The sequence below is a fragment of the Cololabis saira genome, chromosome 23 (assembly GCF_033807715.1).
Source record: "Cololabis saira isolate AMF1-May2022 chromosome 23, fColSai1.1, whole genome shotgun sequence".
Classification (NCBI taxonomy): domain Eukaryota; kingdom Metazoa; phylum Chordata; class Actinopteri; order Beloniformes; family Belonidae; genus Cololabis; species Cololabis saira.
In genome coordinates, this window is record NC_084609.1 from 32,746,850 (window position 1) to 32,766,849 (window position 20,000).

Sequence of the window (20,000 nt, forward strand, 5' to 3'; positions counted from 1 at the left end):
AGAGCTACTCTCCCTCTACCTTCACTCCTTCATCCAGAGCTACTCTCCCTCTACCTTCACTCCTTCATCTAGAGCTACACTCCCTCTACCTTCACTCCTTCATCCAGAGCTACTCTCCCTCTACCTTCACTCCTTCATCCAGAGCTACTCTCCCTCTACCTTCACTCCTTCATCCAGAGCTACACTCCCTCTACCTTCACTCCTTCATCCAGAGCTACTCTCCCTCTACCTTCACTCCTTCATCCAGAGCTACTCTCCCTCTACCTTCACTCCTTCATCTAGAGCTACTCTCCCTCTACCTTCACTCCTTCATCTAGAGCTACACTCCCTCTACCTTCACTCCTTCATCCAGAGATACACTCCCTCTACCTTCACTCCTTCAACCAGAGATACACTCCCTCTACCTTCACTCCTTCATCCAGAGCTACACTCCCTCTACCTTCACCCCTTCATCCAGAGCTACACTCCCTCTACCTTCACTCCTTCATCCAGAGCTACACTCCCTCTACCTTCACTCCTTCATCCAGAGATACTCTCCCTCTACCTTCACTCCTTCATCCAGAGCTACTCTCCCTCTACATTCACTCCTTCATCCAGAGCTACTCTCCCTCTACCTTCACTCATTCATCCAGATATACACTCCCTCTACCTTCACTCCTTCACCCAGAGCTACACTCCCTCTACCTTCACTCCTTCATCCAGAGCTACTCTCCCTCTACCTTCACTCCTTCATCCAGATACACTCCCTCTACCTTCACTCCTTCATCCAGAGCTACTCTCCCTCTACCGTCACTCCTTCATCCAGAGCTACACTCCCTCTACCTTCACTCCTTCATCCAGAGCTACTCTCCCTCTACCTTCACTCCTTCATCCAGAGCTACTCTCCCTCTACCGTCACTCCTTCATCCAGAGCTACACTCCCTCTACCTTCACTCCTTCATCCAGAGCTACTCTCCCTCTACCTTCACTCCTTCATCCAGAGCTACTCTCCCTCTACCGTCACTCCTTCATCCAGAGCTACTCTCCCTCTACCTTCACTCCTTCATCCAGAGCTGCACTCCCTCTACCTTCACTCCTTCATCCAGAGCTACTCTCCCTCTACCTTCACTCCTTCATCCAGAGCTACTCCACCTTCACTCCTTCATCCAGAGCTACACTCCCTCTTCCTTCACTCCTTCATCCAGAGCTGCACTCCCTCTACCTTCACTCCTTCATCCAGAGCTACTCCACCTTCACTCCTTCATCCAGAGCTACACTCCCTCTTCCTTCACTCCTTCATCCAGAGCTACACTCCCTCTACCTTCACTCCTTCATCCAGAGCTACACTCCCTCTACCTTCACTCCTTCATCCAGAGCTACACTCCCTCTACCTTCACTCCTTCATCCAGAGCTACTCTCCCTCTACCTTCACTCCTTCATCCAGAGCTACTCTCCCTCTACCTTCACTCCTTCATCCAGAGCTACACTCCCTCTACCTTCACTCCTTCATCCAGAGCTACTCTCCCTCTACCTTCACTCCTTCATCCAGAGATGTTCTCCCCCTACCTTCACTCCTTCATCCAGAGCTACACTCCCTCTACCTTCACTCTTTCATCCAGAGCTACTCTCCCTCTACCTTCACTCCTTCATCCAGAGATACACTCCCTCTACCTTCACTCCTTCATCCAGAGCTACTCTCCATCTACCTTCACTCCTTCATCCAGAGCTACACTCCCTCTACCTTCACTCTTTCATCCAGAGCTACTCTCCCTCTACCTTCACTCCTTCATCCAGAGATACACTCCCTCTACCTTCACTCCTTCATCCAGAGCTACTCTCCATCTACCTTCACTCCTTCATCCAGAGCTACTCTCCCTCTACCTTCACTCCTTCATCCAGAGATGTTCTCCCTCTACCTTCACTCCTTCATCCAGAGATACACTCCCTCTACCTTCACTCCTTCATCCAGAGCTACACTCCCTCTACCTTCACTCCTTCATCCAGAGCTGCACTCCCTCTACCTTCACTCCTTCATCCAGAGCTACTCTCCCTTCACTCCTTCATCCATAGATACTTTCCCTCTACCTTCACTCCTTCATCCAGAGCTACTCTCCCTCTACCTTCACTCCTTCATCCAGAGCTACTCTCACTCTACCTTCACTCCTTCATCCAGAGCTACACTCCCTCTACCTTCACTCCTTCATCCAGAGCTACACTCCCTCTACCTTCACTCCTTCATCCAGAGCTACACTCCCTCTACCTTCACTCCTTCATCCAGAGCTACTCTCCCTCTACCTTCACTCCTTCATCCAGAGCTACACTCCCTCTACCTTCACTCCTTCATCCAGAGCTACTCTCCCTCTAACTTCACTCCTTCATCCAGAGCTACACTCCCTCTACCTTCACTCCTTCATCCAGAGCTACTCTCCCTGTACCTTCACTCCTTCATCCAGAGCTACACTCCCTCTACCTTCACTCCTTCATCCAGAGCTACTCTCCCTCTACCTTCACTCCTTCGACTGTTGTGTTGGGCGAAGAAAAAATAAAATGTTCCCCCTAAACTATGAGGTTCAGACGGCAAACTAAAACCTCTGGAGTCTGTTTAAAACTGTTGTCAAGACATGAGCAAAAAAATAGGATTTAGATTTTACATCTTTTTCTTAAACCAAGAGGAATTATTAAGTCATTTGTTGTTTCAAATGTGCCATAATACCACCTCCAAAGAGTTTATTAAAACACACAATCCACAGCTCTTAACGAGATTAATACGTTCTTGATAAAAATATTTCACTTTGATCAGAAAAACGAGAACAAACATGATCCATAAGTAGGAACAAACTGAAGGTACTTACAGAACAATCACAAACATCCACTCCAGGAACACACACCATGAGGGACAAAACTCGACGGACTCGACCACATCTCCGTTTCTTTCTTTAGACCAGTGTGTGTGTGTGTGTGTGTGTGTGTGTGTGTGTGTGTGTGTGTGTGTGTGTGTGTGTGTGTGTGTGAGTCGGTGTACTATCGTTAATACAGCAGCGCTGTTAAAAATGTTAAACCTTTGACTCAACAATGACTCAACAACCCCCCCCTCACACACACATACACACACACACACACACACACACAGAGACACTTCCCGATAGATAGATAGATAGAGAGAGAGAGAGAGAGAGAGAGAGAGAGAGAGAGAGAGAGAGAGAGAGAGAGAGAGAGAGAGAGCTAGAGAGAGAGAGAGAGCGAGAGAGACTCCACAGCTACACACTCCACACCAGAATGACTGCTCATCATCACATCTGGAGCTACAAACCCCTGCATGGAAGTGCAGAAAGCACGCTTGTGGTTCTCTCACACGCTGTGGGTTGCCATGTGTGTGTCCGCGTACTTAGCAGGTGCGAGTGCACAGTGGGAGTCCGAGAGCAGGAATTCAGATTAGTGGTTTCAGTTTCTAGTTGAGAACGCGCCACCTGCATGAATGTTCACGTGGACCTCTCGCTCTCTGTCTCGGGGCATGTGTTTGTACAGTGTTGAGGAAAAGTATGTGAGCCTCTTGGTATTAATTGTCTTTTTGCATTAATTTGTCATAGTTTGATCCAGCCGTCATCTAATTCAGAGAAATAAAAAAATGTGGAGTCCTCAAGCTAATAACACACGCACACACTTTAATTTTTGTGTTTCTGTACTGAACACACCCATAAAGCTTTCACACTTCTGCAGCAAAATCTAAGTGAATCCAAAGCTGCTTTTGCAGCAATGACTTCAAGCGAGCACTTTTAGTACCTCTGGATCAGACCTGCACAAGATTCAGGAGGAGTTCTGGCCCGTTCCTCTTGCCAGAGCTGCGTCAGCTCAGACACATTTGTAGGATCATGTCTGGTGTATTGAAGCCAATCCACAGCGTCTCTGGGATTAAGGTCTAGGCTTTGAAGGGACCACTCTGAAAGTGGATTCTCTCTTTCTGAAGCCCTTCTGTGGTGGATTTACTTCCACCTTCAATGCAATAGTCCTGCTGCATCACCTGACTTCCACTAACCTTTACTGGTGGACAGATACACTGACATTGTCATGGGGAAGAGTTTGTAAACTTTTTTCCTCAATCTTTCTCATGATGGTGGAAAGTGGTCCAGGCCCAGAGGAAGTGAAGCTGGGTCAAATCATGATGCTTCCTCTATGAGATGATGACTTTATGTTGTGAGCTGTGCCTTTTTGGTCCAAACAGTGCTGAGTATTCTTCCTAACATTTCAACGTCCACAAAACATTTTTCCCAGAGCACTGTAGACTGGTGAGGGGCTCTTTGTGAAGTTCAAGCATGCAGCAATGATGCTTGGAGAGCAGCAGGTTCTTCCATGATGTTCTGTGGTAGACACAGCCCATTCACTGATGATTTCCAATTCCAGTGATGCCCTCAAGCCTTGTGGGATCTCATTTACCTCACTGGAATTTGTATATTGTGTTCTTGAAGTCATCTTGGCTTGAAGTTAGACTGTTTCCATTCCTAGATAGTTTGTCCAACTCTCCACTGAAGGAAGCCTGAATACTTTGAGATGACTTTCAATCCCTTTCCAGCTTCCAGCTTTCAACCACGACTGGCTCCCTTTGGGTTTCTCCAGTAATCTGTGCCTTCACTTACTTTTTTATCAGCACTGTGAATGTTCAATGGGTGTGTTCACTAAAAACACACAATATTGTGGTGGTTTCTGCCATATCAGCTTAAAAAATTGTGTTTGTCTGTTACCTGGGTGAAGTTGCTGTGACTTAGATAAAGATCAAGTCAGAGTTTCTGGCAATATAAAGTAGAAAACCAGTTCAGGGCATCTACATGCTTTTATATTGCCACTGTGTGTATGCATTACATAATCATATGTATTACCCTTAACCCAAATTTGCTAATTGTGAACCTTGACCCTGGTGGTCGCAGCTTTTTACCCAAAATCCCATCCTAAACATATACTGCTAAATTGAGAACTTGAATAATCACTTGAGCTGATAAGGTCTCACTATCCCCGTTTTCCTTCCTTAGCAAAGTGGGATAACAGGAGGGATGAAGAAAGTAGGCCGAGATAGTAGCCTTATGATCAGTTGTAAGAGAGGCTGGTACCTGTTGGCGATACTGAGTGATTGAAGACAATGAGGGCAAGATTGAAAGAGAATTGCTAAGGGTCAGTGAGGTTCAAGTGAGAACCGCGTTGAAGAGAATGAACAATGACATCTTGGGGAGTTAAAGCATGCTTGAGGAATTGAGGAAATGCGTCCTACTAGTGGGTTTCAAGAGAAAGGGTGATGTCCAGAGCTGGAGCAACTATGGAAGCATAGACCTGAACATCTGGGTAGCTAACTTCACAAAAATGGTCACGATTTGTGGGCGGAAGTTTGGGTTCATGCCAAGAAGGATCACTACAGATGCAATAGAGGAAATGCGCATGACGTCACAGATGCGACTTCACAGCGGGTTACGCCCACTGAGTGTCAGAAAGACTGAGTGTCAGCAAGACTGAGTGTCAGAAAGACTGAGTGGCAGAAAGACTGAGTGGCAGAAAGACTGAGTGGCAGAAAGACTGAGTGTCAGCGTAAACTTTCATTTTGAGCAACTGGAAAACATCTAAAATGGGAAAGAGCTGTTGTGCGATCGACTGTACTCATAGATTTAGCAAGAAATCAGAGTTATCGTAACCGAAACGTGGATTTGTGGTTCCCATTTTGTATCAGGTAATGTTGGATTTTTGGCTAGCTAACGTTAAACGGTCAAATCATAAAGTTCAGTGTCCTCATTACTTTAATTTCTACAACAAGGGCTCTCTATACTTGCCTTGAGAATGATGATGGAAAAGTGTACATCGTATCATTGTAGATTTAGAGAAACCACTCAAGGAGCAACTGTAGTATTTCAGGAGGACGTCTGAAGTGGCAGAAAAGTATGTTGGTGTGGTACAGGACACGTATAAGGGTAGCAAGACGGCAGTGAGGTGTTTGGTAGGAATAATAAAGGGTTTTCAGGTAAAAGTAGCAGTAGTACCGCACCTGGGACTGTCAATGACCTCTTTCTTGTTGCCATGGTGATGAATAGGTTGAGTGATCAGGTCAAACAATTTTCCACTTTTGACTATGATGTTTGCAGACATCAAGATGTAGAAGTCATACATACATACATAGATGTAGATGTCATAAGATGTAGAAGAGAGCTGTTAGAAGAGACCTGGGGAGGTGTAGCGGGATAGAATCATGTGTAGATGAAAGAAGACTGCAGGGAATGGTGAGGAGACAATGAGCAGAGATGAAGAAGGTGCAGGAGTTTAAATGTACCCGCTTTACTTAGAGAGATTATAAAAAAAATTATAGAAGATGTTAGACAACGAAGACAAAGAAGTTTTCTAGATGCGATGAGACGGTTGGTTGATGGTTGCGGTTGGTGACAGAGGAAGATGCAGAACGCAGGATTAGATGGAAACAGATGATCCACTCAAAAGGAAACCTCAAAAGGAAAAAGCTAATAGAAGAAGATGCTGAACTCTTTCATTGCCCTCTTGTAATTGCCCCTTTATACATTGTACATCTGGGAGCAAAAATGGTAGATAGCAGATAGGAGGGGGGGACGAAGAAGTAGAGTAGTTTTAATATTCCAGAAGGGAAAATATATAGATCTTTTTTTCTAGACTGTTTCTGAGAGACCTGGGACATGGCAGTTAGTATAAATACAGCTACTCAGAGAAGGGAAGCACAAGAGAACCAGGGGCCTCATTTATAAAGCTTGCTTGTGCACAAAACAGGGCTTGAAAGATGCGCAAGCCACCTTCTACGCAAAGGTTGGGATCTAAAAAAAAAAAAATTAACGGGAAAATGTGCGTATCTTTACGCAAACTTTGATCCTAGCACACAAACATTTTGAAGATATGGGGAACTGGCGACGCAGGTGGTGAGGTGGTGAAATGAAGCCAGATTTTCCGTCATACTGTTAATGTCATCACATATCAGACTTATAGATCCATGTACACCCAAGCCGGTGTTCTGCCGAGTTGTCCTACCTCGGCAGAAAATACTACCGTACCATCCCCGTTTCTTTTATCTCAGTTTCTTTTTTTTCAAAGGCTTTTTCATGCAAATACACGATTTAACAGCAGGAAGTCAGAAAGTGCTTCCACATAAACCTATGTGTACGAGGCGTCGGCGGAAGAAAAAAACAGATCACGCTTCCACATAGACCACGCTTCCACATAGATAAATGTTGATGTCTATGTGGAAGCGTGATCTGACGGGGTATTTTCATCTGTAAAATCATCCTACCGGCCCGGCGTCTCCTGTGCCGGTGTCGTGCCAAAAAGTGATTGCCTGCCAGAATCTGATTTCTCCCCTGAAAATGGGACTTTTTACCTGCCAAGAATTGATTGAAGGCCAAATAAAGTTAATGAAAAGTTGCTTCTACCTAAATATGATTTGATCTCATTCTTGAGCTTCATAATCTGAAAATCTGACGTTCGCTCAACGGGCTGCTGTGCGCGCTCCCACAGCCAGAAATCAGATTCTGGCAGACAACTCACTCGCTTTATTTTTGTTAGGGATGCCACTATTGTGACCACCAAATAATGTGGTTTTCCTGCCTCCACCTCATCAACAACATCTCCATCTCAGTCTCCGTGAAATTCAGTGGCACGGTGGCTCGACACGTCTCATTCATCCTGACACAGCAGAAACAGGCTGCAGGAAGCTGCTGGTCATGCTCAGCAGGCTCATTCATATGCAAATACAATACAAGTAGTTTGAATTGCCCATACATGGTAAAAATTGGGCGTGTAGATGGCGGGTTATGAGGCAAATTCACATGCGCAACCTTCCAGCTGGACTGTGATTTATAAAGCGAACATTGCGTGCAGATGTGCGTGCACACGGTTTTATAAATCAGGATTTTTTTTGTGCGCACGCCCGGCTTTTAAGCGCACATGCACTTTTAGTATGAATCCTACGCACTCTTTTATAAATGAGGCCCCTGGAGTGTCATCCAAATGGTAATACAGCATTTTTATCATCAGTTATCAATGAGGCAACCTGAGAACTGAGGGCAGCACAGAGAGGTTTGCAGACCTGGTTTGCAGACCTGTCTCACCTCAACTGAAAAGAAGCAGACGAGTTTCGAGTCAACACAGTTTTAAGAAAACCTAAAAGATTTAGAGCAAATTTTACGGCAAATGGGATAATGTACTTGTGGTAAGAAAAAAGAGCTGGTGGAGTTCGTTCCAGAGCGGAGGGATGAAGACCTGGAACAGTGTGATGAAGCAGAGTTTGACCGCATACATACGGTAACGATCACGGTCCCTGAATGTTCTTAGCTTGTCAACTGACGTTGACAAGCAATCACCAAATACGCCCGTACTCGGCTCACTTTGCTCATGTCGCTGCAGCTCCGTGCCACATTAATGAAATGTGCCACCACAACCATAAACGCCGGCAGTCCTTCAAAATGTAAATAACATTAACCCTCATGTTACACAGCAGAGCCTGAGGGCCATGTGTTTTTTCTCCTCTAATGTTTTGTTCAAACAATGTCATAATATTCATGGTGAGCAAAAACATACAAAACTCGGATGTGTTGTTTATTCAACTCTATCTTTTTTTATCCCTGATTTTTTCCCATTTTATCACCCAGTGCTCCTACTTAAATCAGTTCTGGAGTTTCTGCACTGAGCTTAGGTCTCCTCCTTAACCTGAGGAGTGAGCAGGCCGCTTCTTTTCACCAGACAGGGTGGGGTTTCTCTGGCCGGACGTAGCGCGTGGAAGGATCACGTTATTCCGGCCAGCCCCTTTATTCAACTCTTATCAATGTTAGTACCATCTGCGGTAGAATGGGACTGTGATGACGCTTGTGTGGTTGTTTTGGTTCTATATTTAGGTTCACTGGCATCATAACGTCCCATGCATGGGCTTTTAATCACTCCAAAGCTTGTACTCGTTCAATGTAGCATTGCAGAGGTTTGGATTTTCTCCTCAACACATGCTCTTTTGGTGCTTCCATGTCCATCGTCTGCTTTTCTGGCTGTGTTTTCTTGTTTCTTCTGCTAAGCAAGGCAAGTGTATGTGTACAGCACATTTCATGTATGACACAATTCAAAGTGCTAGGCTACACATATGTGAGCTGGACAGTTCTCGCTGCTACTAAGTTTTTGGTCTGCACATGCTGAGAACTTGAGGAAGGCTGGTCTGCAGCTGATGACATTACAAAATTAGTACCGCCTACAAATGAGCAACTACATGTCAGAAGTATATTTTAGGCACAGTTGTTGTCATTTAAATGTAGATGCCAGTTCAGTGATGGCCCAAAAATGAAAAATATAAACCAAAGAAACAAAAACAAACAGCAGAGTACCGGCTCTGAAATGACTGCCGTCGTCAAAGAGAAAAGTGTGGAATTTCAAAAGTAAACACTCCCTAAATTTGCAGAAAAAGATTTCAGAAAAGTGTCATGATATTGCTAAAATAAAGTTGTAAACTTACTAGAATAACGTAGCAGTGTATAAAAAATGAGGCATGTGGAGCACCTCGTTAAATTGGTGCCTCAGAATCACAGCAGCAGCAGTTTTATGAGCTGAGAAGGAAAGTATTGTGCTGCATGATGTTTACTTTGTGCTACTTCTTTTAAGTGGTATAATTTATATTATGCTTATGCTTGTAAATGTATACCTTTCGTAGGGTGATATGATGACTTTTACCTTGACTCTGCCATGAACTGAGCCATGTTGGAGCCCCATTCATACCTGTTACAGAGATGAGGGGGTGTTCAAGTTACCTGGTATTAAACTGCGGCTGAACAAATGTGATCAGAAGAGACCGGCGCTAGCAGAAGGTCTCAACACATTCCAGGATGGCATCATGTCAGCACTCTCAGGATGCGTTTGACGGTGGCCAGGGACACATGTCCACATGCTCTCCATAGTCTAAACATAAAGGCGTCCTGGGATGGATCTAATGCACTAATGTCATCGATTCAGGTGGTGAAGCCTTTGATTTTGTACAGAAATGAGCACATGAAATCAAGTAAATAGAACCCTTAGTACTTCAGTTTCTCCTTTGTGCTTGTGGCAGATCCTTCCTTCTTTAAGAATGGCCCTGATTGGTATTGAACATATCCTTTGTTGAATCAAGTGTAGAAAAAACAGGTTGTGGCAGAGCTTCTTCGTCTTGTTATTTTTGGCTTCTTCTTTGTTTTTTTTTGTAGTTACAGTCCTTTCCAGCAGCTGCCTTCAGCAGGAAGAAAAATTACAACACATTTGATCTTAGCTAGCTTAAATGAGTTCTATTTACTCCGAGAGCAGGAGATGATCAGCTCTGATGCATTCATGTGCACATTTCAATGCCAGGTTTGAACTCATGCGCTAAGCTCTGGCTGCTTATGATTGGATTCCTCATGACCGATATTCATGCCAAGTCTGAATGGAGCCTTAGGCTAATGCTACTCCAGTCTGCAAGACTTTTAGTAATGAAATATGATCAAACATACATCATTGCTACTCATCTGTCTCTCTCTCACACCCAAACATAGAATGCAAACTCTTATTTCAACATGTAAAGTACTCTTGCCATGTTTTGAAATGATTCATCCTGTTTCCTCTTCCTTAATCTCTCTTGATCCCGTTACTCATCGTATGGCTTTGGTTGAGAGGAGTGGCACAGTTGGTACAAATATTCAGGGAAGCATGGATCGTCTTGAGAGTAGTCGTGTCCTGGTTTGATCAGGACGCCAGAGGAATTTCCGTCTTCCTGTACTGGTTTTGCGGCTTCACAGAGCAAGCACAGCCGTGTGGAGGCAATGTTCGTAGTGAGCGGGAGCCGTGGCAGACGTGAAGACACAGAGGCTTTAAATGGGTAGGGTACGATCACGATATGCGCCCACGCACACATTCTTTTCACTCCACAACCGAGTAAACAATTAAGTCCAAAGGGGAGGGGCGAAAAAAGGAATTGAGTGTTCTGACTTGAATTTGAAACTTGTTTTGCTTAAGGTTTTTCTCCCACTAGGGGAGCTTTTATCTGCCATTGTGTATGTAATAATTGCTCGGAGGTTTATGTTCATGTCCTGGGTCTCTGGAAAGATCCTAGAGACAAATTCTGTTGTAATAGAGGCTTTATAAATAAAATTGAATTGAACTGAATTGAAAATTTTGTGTGTTTGTAATCTGGATTTCCAAGAAATTGAAACATTCCACGTAATTAAGCAAACTTTAAGAAAGTACCTGCCCACATAAACATGCACTCTGACAGAGATTCCAAGCATGGTTTCCAATATTCCACCTTCTCAGTGGTGTCTGCTGATCTGAAGCCGTCAGGCGGCCGCTGCCCTGTACACCTGGAAAGAGAAGAAGGCGCGCGTTACATAAGCATCCTTGTGATGGATAGCACCCTCAACGATCAGCAGACAGCCCACACTGCTGTCCCAGAAGAAGAGAAAAACACAGACGTTACATAAACACCAATCACCACAAATAAACACGCTGGAGGCGAGAAGTGAACGGACACATGCCCGCTGTAAACAGACTCATCTGCCAGCTCCGCCTCCTGGATGAGACTCTTCATGACCACATCACACTGGTGCTTCTCAGCCAATCAACTCCTTTCACCTTTAATCGCCCCTCTGTTGTCTTTTAATGTATCTCACGACTCTTTTGGATGAAAAACAACGCTAATTATGCGATTTTGATGAGAGAAAGCATAAATCGGAGCCAAACATGGTTCTGAGGCAAAATGGCCAGGACTCGAATGCTCCTTGAGTTATGGTCCCTCACTGACCCGCCCCTTGAGTTACATTCCCTCACTGACCATCCCTTGAGTTACGGACCCTCACTCACCGCCCCTTCAGTTACAGTCCCTCACTGACCATCCCTTGAGTTACGGCCCCTCACTCACCGCCTCTTCAGTTACGGCCCCTCACTAACCCACTCCTTGAGTTACGGTCCCTCACTGACCTGCCCCTTGAGTTACGGTCCCTCACTGACCCGCCCCTTGATTTACGGTCCCTCACTGACCCGCCCCTTGAGTTACGGTCCCTCACTGACCCGCCCCTTGAGTTACGGTCCCTCACTGACCTGCCCCTTGAGTTACGGTCCCTCACTGACCCGCCCCTTGAGTTACGGTCCCTCACTGACCCGCCCCTTGAGTTACGGTCCCTCACTGACCAGCCCCTTGAGTTATGGTCCCTCACTGACCCACCCCTTGAGTTACGGTCCCTCACTGACCTGCCCCTTGAGTTACGGTCCCTCACTGACCCGCCCCTTGAGTTACGGTCCCTCACTGACCTGCCCCTTGAGTTACGGTCCCTCACTGACCCGCCCCTTGAGTTACGGTCCCTCACTGACCCGCCCCTTGAGTTACGGTCCCTCACTGACCAGCCCCTTGAGTTATGGTCCCTCACTGACCCACCCCTTGAGTTACGGTCCCTCACTGACCTGCCCCTTGAGTTACGGTCCCTCACTGACCCGCCCCTTGAGTTACGGTCCCTCACTGACCCGCCCCTTGAGTTACGGCCCCTCACTGACCATCCCTTGAGTTACGGTCCCTCACTGACCCACTCTTTGAGTTACGGTCCCTCACTGACCTGCCCCTTGAGTTACGGTCCCTCACTGACCCGCCCCTTGAGTTACGGTCCCTCACTGACCCGCCCCTTGAGTTACGGCCCCTCACTGACCATCCCTTGAGTTACGGTCCCTCACTGACCCACTCCTTGAGTTACGGTCCCTAACTGACCTGCCCCTTGAGTTACGGTCCCTCACTGACCCACCCCTTGAGTTACGGTCCCTCACTAACCCACTCCTTGAGTTACTGTCCCTCACTAACCTGCCCCTTGAGTTATGGTCCCTCACTGACCCGCCCCTTGAGTTACGGTCCCTCACTAACCCGCCCCTTGAGTTACGGTCCCTCACTGACCCGCCCCTTGAGTTACGGTCCCTCACTAACCCGCCCCTTGAGTTACGGTCCCTCACTAACCCGCCCCTTGAGTTACGGTCCCTCACTAACCTGCCCCTTGAGTTATGGTCCCTCACTGACCCGCCCCTTGAGTTACGGTCCCTCACTAACCCGCCCCTTGAGTTACGGTCCCTCACTGACCCACCCCTTGAGTTACGGTCCCTCACTGACCTGCCCCTTGAGTTACGGTCCCTCACTGACCCACCCCTTGAGTTACGGTCCCTCACTGACCCGCCCCTTGAGTTATTGTCCCTCACTGACCCGCCCCTTGAGTTACGGCCCCTCACTGACCATCCCTTGAGTTACGGCCCCTCACTGATACCCCCCTTTAGTTATTGTCCTTCACTGACCCGCCGCTTGAGTTACGGTTCCTCACTGACCCGCTCCTTAAGTTACGGCCCCTCACTGACCCGCCCCTTGAGTTATGGTCCCTCACTGACCATCCCTTGAGTTACGGCCCCTCACTGACCCGCCCCTTGAGTTATTGTCCCTCACGGACCCGCCCCTTGAGTTACGGTCCCTCACTGACCATCCCTTGAGTTACGGCCCCTCACTGACCCCCCCCCCCACCTTGAGTTATTGTCCCTCACTGACCTGCCCCTTGAGTTACGGTTCCTCACTGACCCGCTCCTTGAGTTACGGCCCCTCACTGACCCGCCCCTTGAGTTACGGCCCCTCACTGACCCGTCCCTTGAGTTACGGTCCCTCACTGACTTTGACTTACTTAGACTGGCATTTGGTTCATTGTAGAATTTGTATTTATTGATATTTATTTCCTATTATTGAATTTTTTAACTTGAATATATTTTTATCATTTTAAGTCTCCATGTGCCTTTTACACAGGAACACGGGAACACGGGGAATACAATAACATGGGGAACACGGGCCGGAAACTTAAGACCAAACAAATGGACATAGGATCAAATATGCTGGCAAACAACTGGCAAACCCAGCTGGCACTTTCATTTGCAGAGTTAAAGCTTTATTTTAGCTTATGTATTTAGTAAGCCTAGGATAATCATTTTGTGTTACAAGCTGCAGTGACTTTTCAGTGCCACCAGAATTCACCAGAGTGCGATGATGACCCCACCCACGAAAAGTATACATGGCTCTCTTCGGCACATTTGAAGACTTTCTTCATTCTCCTCGCATGATTACAATCTGACTGAGAGACTTGATTTTCTTTGCAGCTTTTGTGTGTGTGTTTGCTTGCGTGTGTGTGTGTGTGCATGCGTCGTGCGAGCGCATGTTCACACAGGAATCTTCATTTTTTTTTTTAAATGGGTCGATCCACTTCTAAAATATGCCACGATAACGAAACCCAACTAAATGAACTAATAACAAAAACAAGAAAGGAATGGCTTGCAAGGGCGTATAAAGGCATAAATTGTAAACATGGAAAAACTTCTTTGAAGTCATTGATGCGTTGATGCTGTCCAGTAGCAGAGCAGTCACAGACCATGACCCTCCCTCCACCCTGTTTCACCGCTACAATCCTTTTTCACTCTACATATTAGCATTTAAGTTCAACTTTAGTTTCATCTTTGTGTAGAATATTGTCCTTTAAGGGCTGTTAATTTCTTTGTTTTGAGCATCCGTTTTCTGTCCTTCTGTTTCCATTCTTTTCACCTAATGTTCCTCAGTGTGACCTTTGTACTAAAACTGTTAAGAAGAGTCCAAATATATGTAGCATATGTTTTTATAGGGAGGGGCATCCCAACAAGCCATGCTTAAAATCTAATCTGCTTTAAATGAAGGTGTGGTTCCAAGCGGCTTTTAGAGATGTTGCGAGCAAAAAGATTTGCAAAGCTTTTTTTTACCCTGCAAAAGATTACTCAGTGGGATCAAGAAAGAGACTACATCTGTTTCTGTTTCAAGTTTAATAAGATTTTGTTTCTCAGTGATTCAGATTAATTTCAGACCTCATTATATGAGTAATCAGTCCAGAAATACTTGTAATTCCTAAATGTTACCTTTCTTCTTTTTTTGCGCAGCAGGAAACCCTGAACGGACCAGCAGCCCAATTTAAGTTGTAGATAAAGGTAAGATCCCCTGACAAGCCATGTTATAGTTTTAGTAATATTGTTGGACGAATGAACTCTTTCATCCATGGAAATACAAACAATACTTCAAAGAAAGTTGAAAAGTTTTACAAAATGGGTTAGGCATCCTCAAAAGGAGACTGATCTGGACTGCAGGCAGGACAGTCCAGCACACACTCGTTGTCAATTAAGCCATCCAGTGTGTGTTTTCCAGGGAAATATGCCCCTTTGATTGTATTCTCACTCAAAGCAGGATGCTCATGTTATAGTCCCTGATTCACCTTCATACCATTCATGATGGCGCTATTAAGATAAAAACCTGAGCACTTCCCCTCTTACTAATTAATCTGATGGTAGAATTTCCTAGCAGGAAAACAGAGAAACGTTCACATTGGAGACACATTTGTGGCTTTCTATGCATCTCTTCCAACATTACTTTTTGTAAACAGACTCAATTGGACTGGGTTTCATTAATAAAGGCCCCATATAGTGATTATCCTGACTTTCAAAGGTTTAAAATTAACTCAGTTTTCATGTACAGATGTCATTTTAAGAGGCACAGGATTGATTAAGCAGTGAAGGGCAGTTATGAAAAAAAAAAACCGCCACAGGAGCTTTTCAAAATGACTTGTCTCTCATGGAAGCAAAATGTCCACATGCAGACTGACCTTCGAAAGTGTAACGCAGCCCATGCATCTACCGTAACCGCCAACCATCTAACTTCGGGTTTCGAGGCTGAACTAAGACAAGTTGCAGTTCATCGACTGGCCACAGGGGGCTGGCTTCAAAAGTGAGTGTTTTTTGTCTCCATAGCTAAACTTCACATCCGTAACAACTGTACATGAGATGAATTCTTTGTATAACATCAAGTAGAACTGTATATATAATATAAAATATGTATAATCAGGGGTGTACCCCTTTTGATCGGCAGCCAGCTTAGTCAACAGCTAGCATTCATCACTTCTGAATCAGATGCAGTCAAAACAAAATCACATTTGAAACAGGATATAACACATCTGGCACCTGCGTCGTGGCTTCTCTGGCACGAATTGGCCAAAGGAGCTCGTAGCCATGGCTAACTTTGATTGACAGCCCAGAACAGTTCATGCTTCCCTCCTGCGTCATGGCGACTCACAGTGTGAGGAAAAGGAGGCTTGAAAACCACTGACAGCCTATATTATACCCAGAATTGCATAATAAAGGGTCTTTAATGGACTGAATTTGTTTTCATTCCGTTTGCCTGAAAAGTGCTTGGAGAATACTTTGACTTCAAATGCCACAAGGAAACAGGAACTCCAGAAACAACTTAGTTCTGTGCAGAACAACATTCACCAAAGTCGTACTGAGGTCTTCCACATTCTTTTACTTGTGAGTTTTTGATGTGTCCCACAGAAGGAAGCTGCATCCCAGAGCTGTTTTGTGGGTTGTAACAAGCTGAATTTCATAATAAGTGTTTGGCCGACTGACTCGTATATTTCTGTAACGTGCGTATACGTGTGGGAGTGTGAATGCTTTAGGCTGGCTTTAGCCTGCATTCGCTCTACTCAGCATAAGAATACTGGTTGTCTTCTCACTTATCTCCGCTTCATGCAGAAAGGGTTAAGCTTCGCTTAGAACAAACATTTCCACTGTGACTCACACAGTTTAGTCATTTTATTTTCTTTCCTGTTCTCCAGAATCGTCTTGTGCCAATCTTTCCAAAGACTTCTTTAGAAGGACCTGTCCCACTGACATCCTTTGAGTTAAGGACAAGGACAAACACACTTACTTTAGATAGATCATATATGATATGAGTTTGCATTCTAGAACACATTTAAGAGGGTTATAATTGGAATTAGACTGAGCTGAACTAGATTTTATTGGACTTGTATTGAACTTTCTTGCTTTCTTTGTTAAGAAGCTCTGAGATAGCGTGAATTAGAACTAAATTAGACCCCACAGCTCCTGGACAGAAGGAAATGGAAAGAGAAAAGGGAATTTACTGTGTTGGCTCTGAACCTCTCCAGGTGGATTAACACCAAACTCAGCACAGCTGGCAGTGGGGAGTGACAATAATCCTCCCTAAAAGACATGAAACCCGGGGTGGATCCAACAGGTGGGTCTTCAAGTGAAGATGGAGTCTCTAGAATGCTGGCCAGATTTCTTCTTTACACCATAATACTACAGTCGGCTGTCTGAGAACTGAGAGCGGCTTCTGGTTACACTACGGCAGGGGTCACCAATCCTGGTCCCCGAGGGCCGGTGTCCTGCATGTTTTAGATGTTTCCCTGCTTTAACACACCTGATTCTATTTAATCATCATCATCAGCTTGTCATCCAGGGCTGCACAATTCTGTTGATGACACAGTCACTTGTATCATGGTGCAATGAAGCACGGAAACATCTAAAACCTGCAGGGAAACCGGCCCTCGAGGAACAGGATTGGCGACCCCTGCACTGTATCACGGTATCACGGTATCACTGTCGCCGCACTGGTCAATGGGATTGTGGGATACAATACTGGAGCACTCAGCTAACTATCTTGGAAGTTTACTGCAGATGGTGTAATTCTTTGCATGATGCCTACGCTGTACCACATTGCCTGCCAGTAATTATAGTATCAGACTCTGAAAAACACACGTATACAACTGCATTTTCCAATTTATACGATATTAGGTGAACACTAGTTTTACATTTTGAAAGAAATTTCAATTCAATTCAATTCAATTCAATTCAATTCAATTCAATTCAATTCAATTCAATTCAATTCAATTCAATTCAATTCAATTCAATGTTATCTATATAGTGTCTATTACAACAAAAGTTGTCTCTAGGATCTGTCCAGAAACCCAGAACATGGCCCCAAGCAATTATTACATAAACATAACATAAACAATAGCAGGTAAAAAAAAATTGAGTTTGTTAGTTATGTGGTGGACTGTGGAGGCACTTTACATTATAAATGACTTATGGAAAAGGGTTAGTTTTGCAGAGCACATGCAGGACCAGAAAGGTGAGGCCACACTGGCCAGAAAACACCAGGCTACTGGCAGAATGGAGCTTAAGCGTTCATTTGGACGCACTACGACCAAAACTAAACACGTAAATAAATAACAGCCACCTGAGGAAGCGGGCTGACTGTGTCTACTGAAAACCTGGGTGTGAATCCTGGTGGCATTTGTGAGATAATTCTGAATGAATTAGAGAGAATAATGGCTTAATAACTCAAACATGTATACTGTACATATCCATCCATCCATCCATCCATCCATCCATCCATCCATCCATCCATCCATCCATCCACCCACCCACCCACCCATCCATCCATCCATCCATCTATCTATCACCCATTCATCCATCCATCCATCCATCCATCATCCATCCATCCATCTATCCATCACCCATTCATCCATCCATCCATCATCCATTCATCCATCCATCCATCCATCATCCATCATCCATTCATCCATCCATCCATCCATCCATCCATCCATCCATCCTTCCATCCATCCATCCATCCATCCATCATCCATTCATCCATCCATCCATCATCCATTCATCCATCCATCATCCATCATCCACCCATCCACCCATCCACCCATCCACCCACCCACCGTCCGTCCGTCCGTCCATCCATCAGCCATCCATCCATCCATCCATCCATCAATCCATCCATCCTTCATCCATCCATCCATCCATCATCCATCCATCCATCCATCCATCCATCCATCAATCCACCCATCCATCCATCAATCCATCCATCCATCCATCCATCCATCATGCATCCATCCATCCATCCATCCATCATCCATCCATCCATCCATCCACCCACCCACCCATCCATCCATCCATCCATCCATCCATCCATCCATCCATCCATCAGCCATCCATCCATCATCCATCCATCCATCCATCCATCCATCAATCCATCCATCCTTCATCCATCCATCCATCCATCCATCAATCCATCAGCCATCCATCCATCCATCAATCCATCCATCCATCCATCCATCCATCCATCCATCAGCCATCCATCATTCCATCAATCCACCCATCCATCCATCCATCAGCCATCCATCCATCATCCATCCATCCATCCATCCATCAATCCATCCATCCTTCATCCATCCATCCATCCATGCATCCATCATCCATCCATCCATCCATCCATCCATCATCCATCCATCCATCCATCATCAATCCATCCATCCATCCATCCATCCATCAGCCATCCATCCATCCATCAATCCATCCATCCTTCATCCATCCATACATCATCCATCCATCCATCAATCCACCCATCCATCCATCCATCCATCAATCCATCCATCCTTCGTCCATCCATCCATCCATCATCCATCCATCCATCAATCCACCCATCCATCCATCCATCAATGCAGCAGCACGAGTACTGACAGGAATTAGCAGGAGAGACCACGTCTCTCCAGTGTTAGCGTCGCTCCATTGGCTACCTGTAAAATTCAGAATTCAATTTAAAATTTTATTACTTGCATATAAAGCCCAAAACGGCTTAGCTCCGCAGTATTTACAAGATTTGATAGTGCCTTATGTTCCTGGCCGAGCTCTCCGTTCTCAGAGTGCAGGTTTACTCGTAGTTCCTAGAGTATCTAAATGTAGATTTGGAGGGCGGGCGTTCTGCTATCAGGCACCATTACTTTGGAACCAACTTCCAATCTGGGTTAAGGAGGCTGACACCACCTCCACCTTTAAAACTAAACTTAAAACCTTTCTGTTTAGTAAAGCCTATAGTTAGTGTTTAGTAAACCTCTAGCTGGTGTTGGTAAATCTCTAGGTAGTGTAAACTTTAGTGTGTTAGAGTCAGTAGTCATAGTCGCAGCTATAGAACAAAACTATAATAATTAGTCTCAAATATAGCTTCGCGGTAGATATGCTGCTATAGGCTTATGCTGCAGGGGGGCACCGACATGATCCGCTGGGCGGTGCCTCTCACCCTTCTTCTCCTCTCCTTTTCCCTGCCTCTCTTCTCCATTACCATTTTTATTTATTATAAATATCTCATAGCTATCATTTTTGTC

The 20,000-nt window shown here is 45.2% G+C and overlaps 1 protein-coding gene across 10 annotated transcripts in view; it reads right to left on the minus strand.

Annotated features, from left to right (window-relative positions):
• LOC133423935 (uncharacterized) overlaps positions 1-20,000 on the minus strand; it is a 111,955-nt gene that overhangs the window by 29,050 nt on the left and 62,905 nt on the right. For 7 of the 10 annotated variants that reach the window (XR_009770838.1, XR_009770837.1, XM_061714271.1 and 4 more), the window contains one exon: positions 11,197-11,309. The exons of 1 other annotated variant lie outside the window; for it this stretch is intronic. The gene's annotated coding sequence lies outside the window, so the exon portion shown is untranslated. Of the gene's footprint in view, positions 1-2,831; positions 2,930-11,196; positions 11,310-20,000 lie in introns of those variants that run through there. 2 more of the 10 variants (XM_061714272.1, XM_061714274.1) reach the window with 2 other exon arrangements.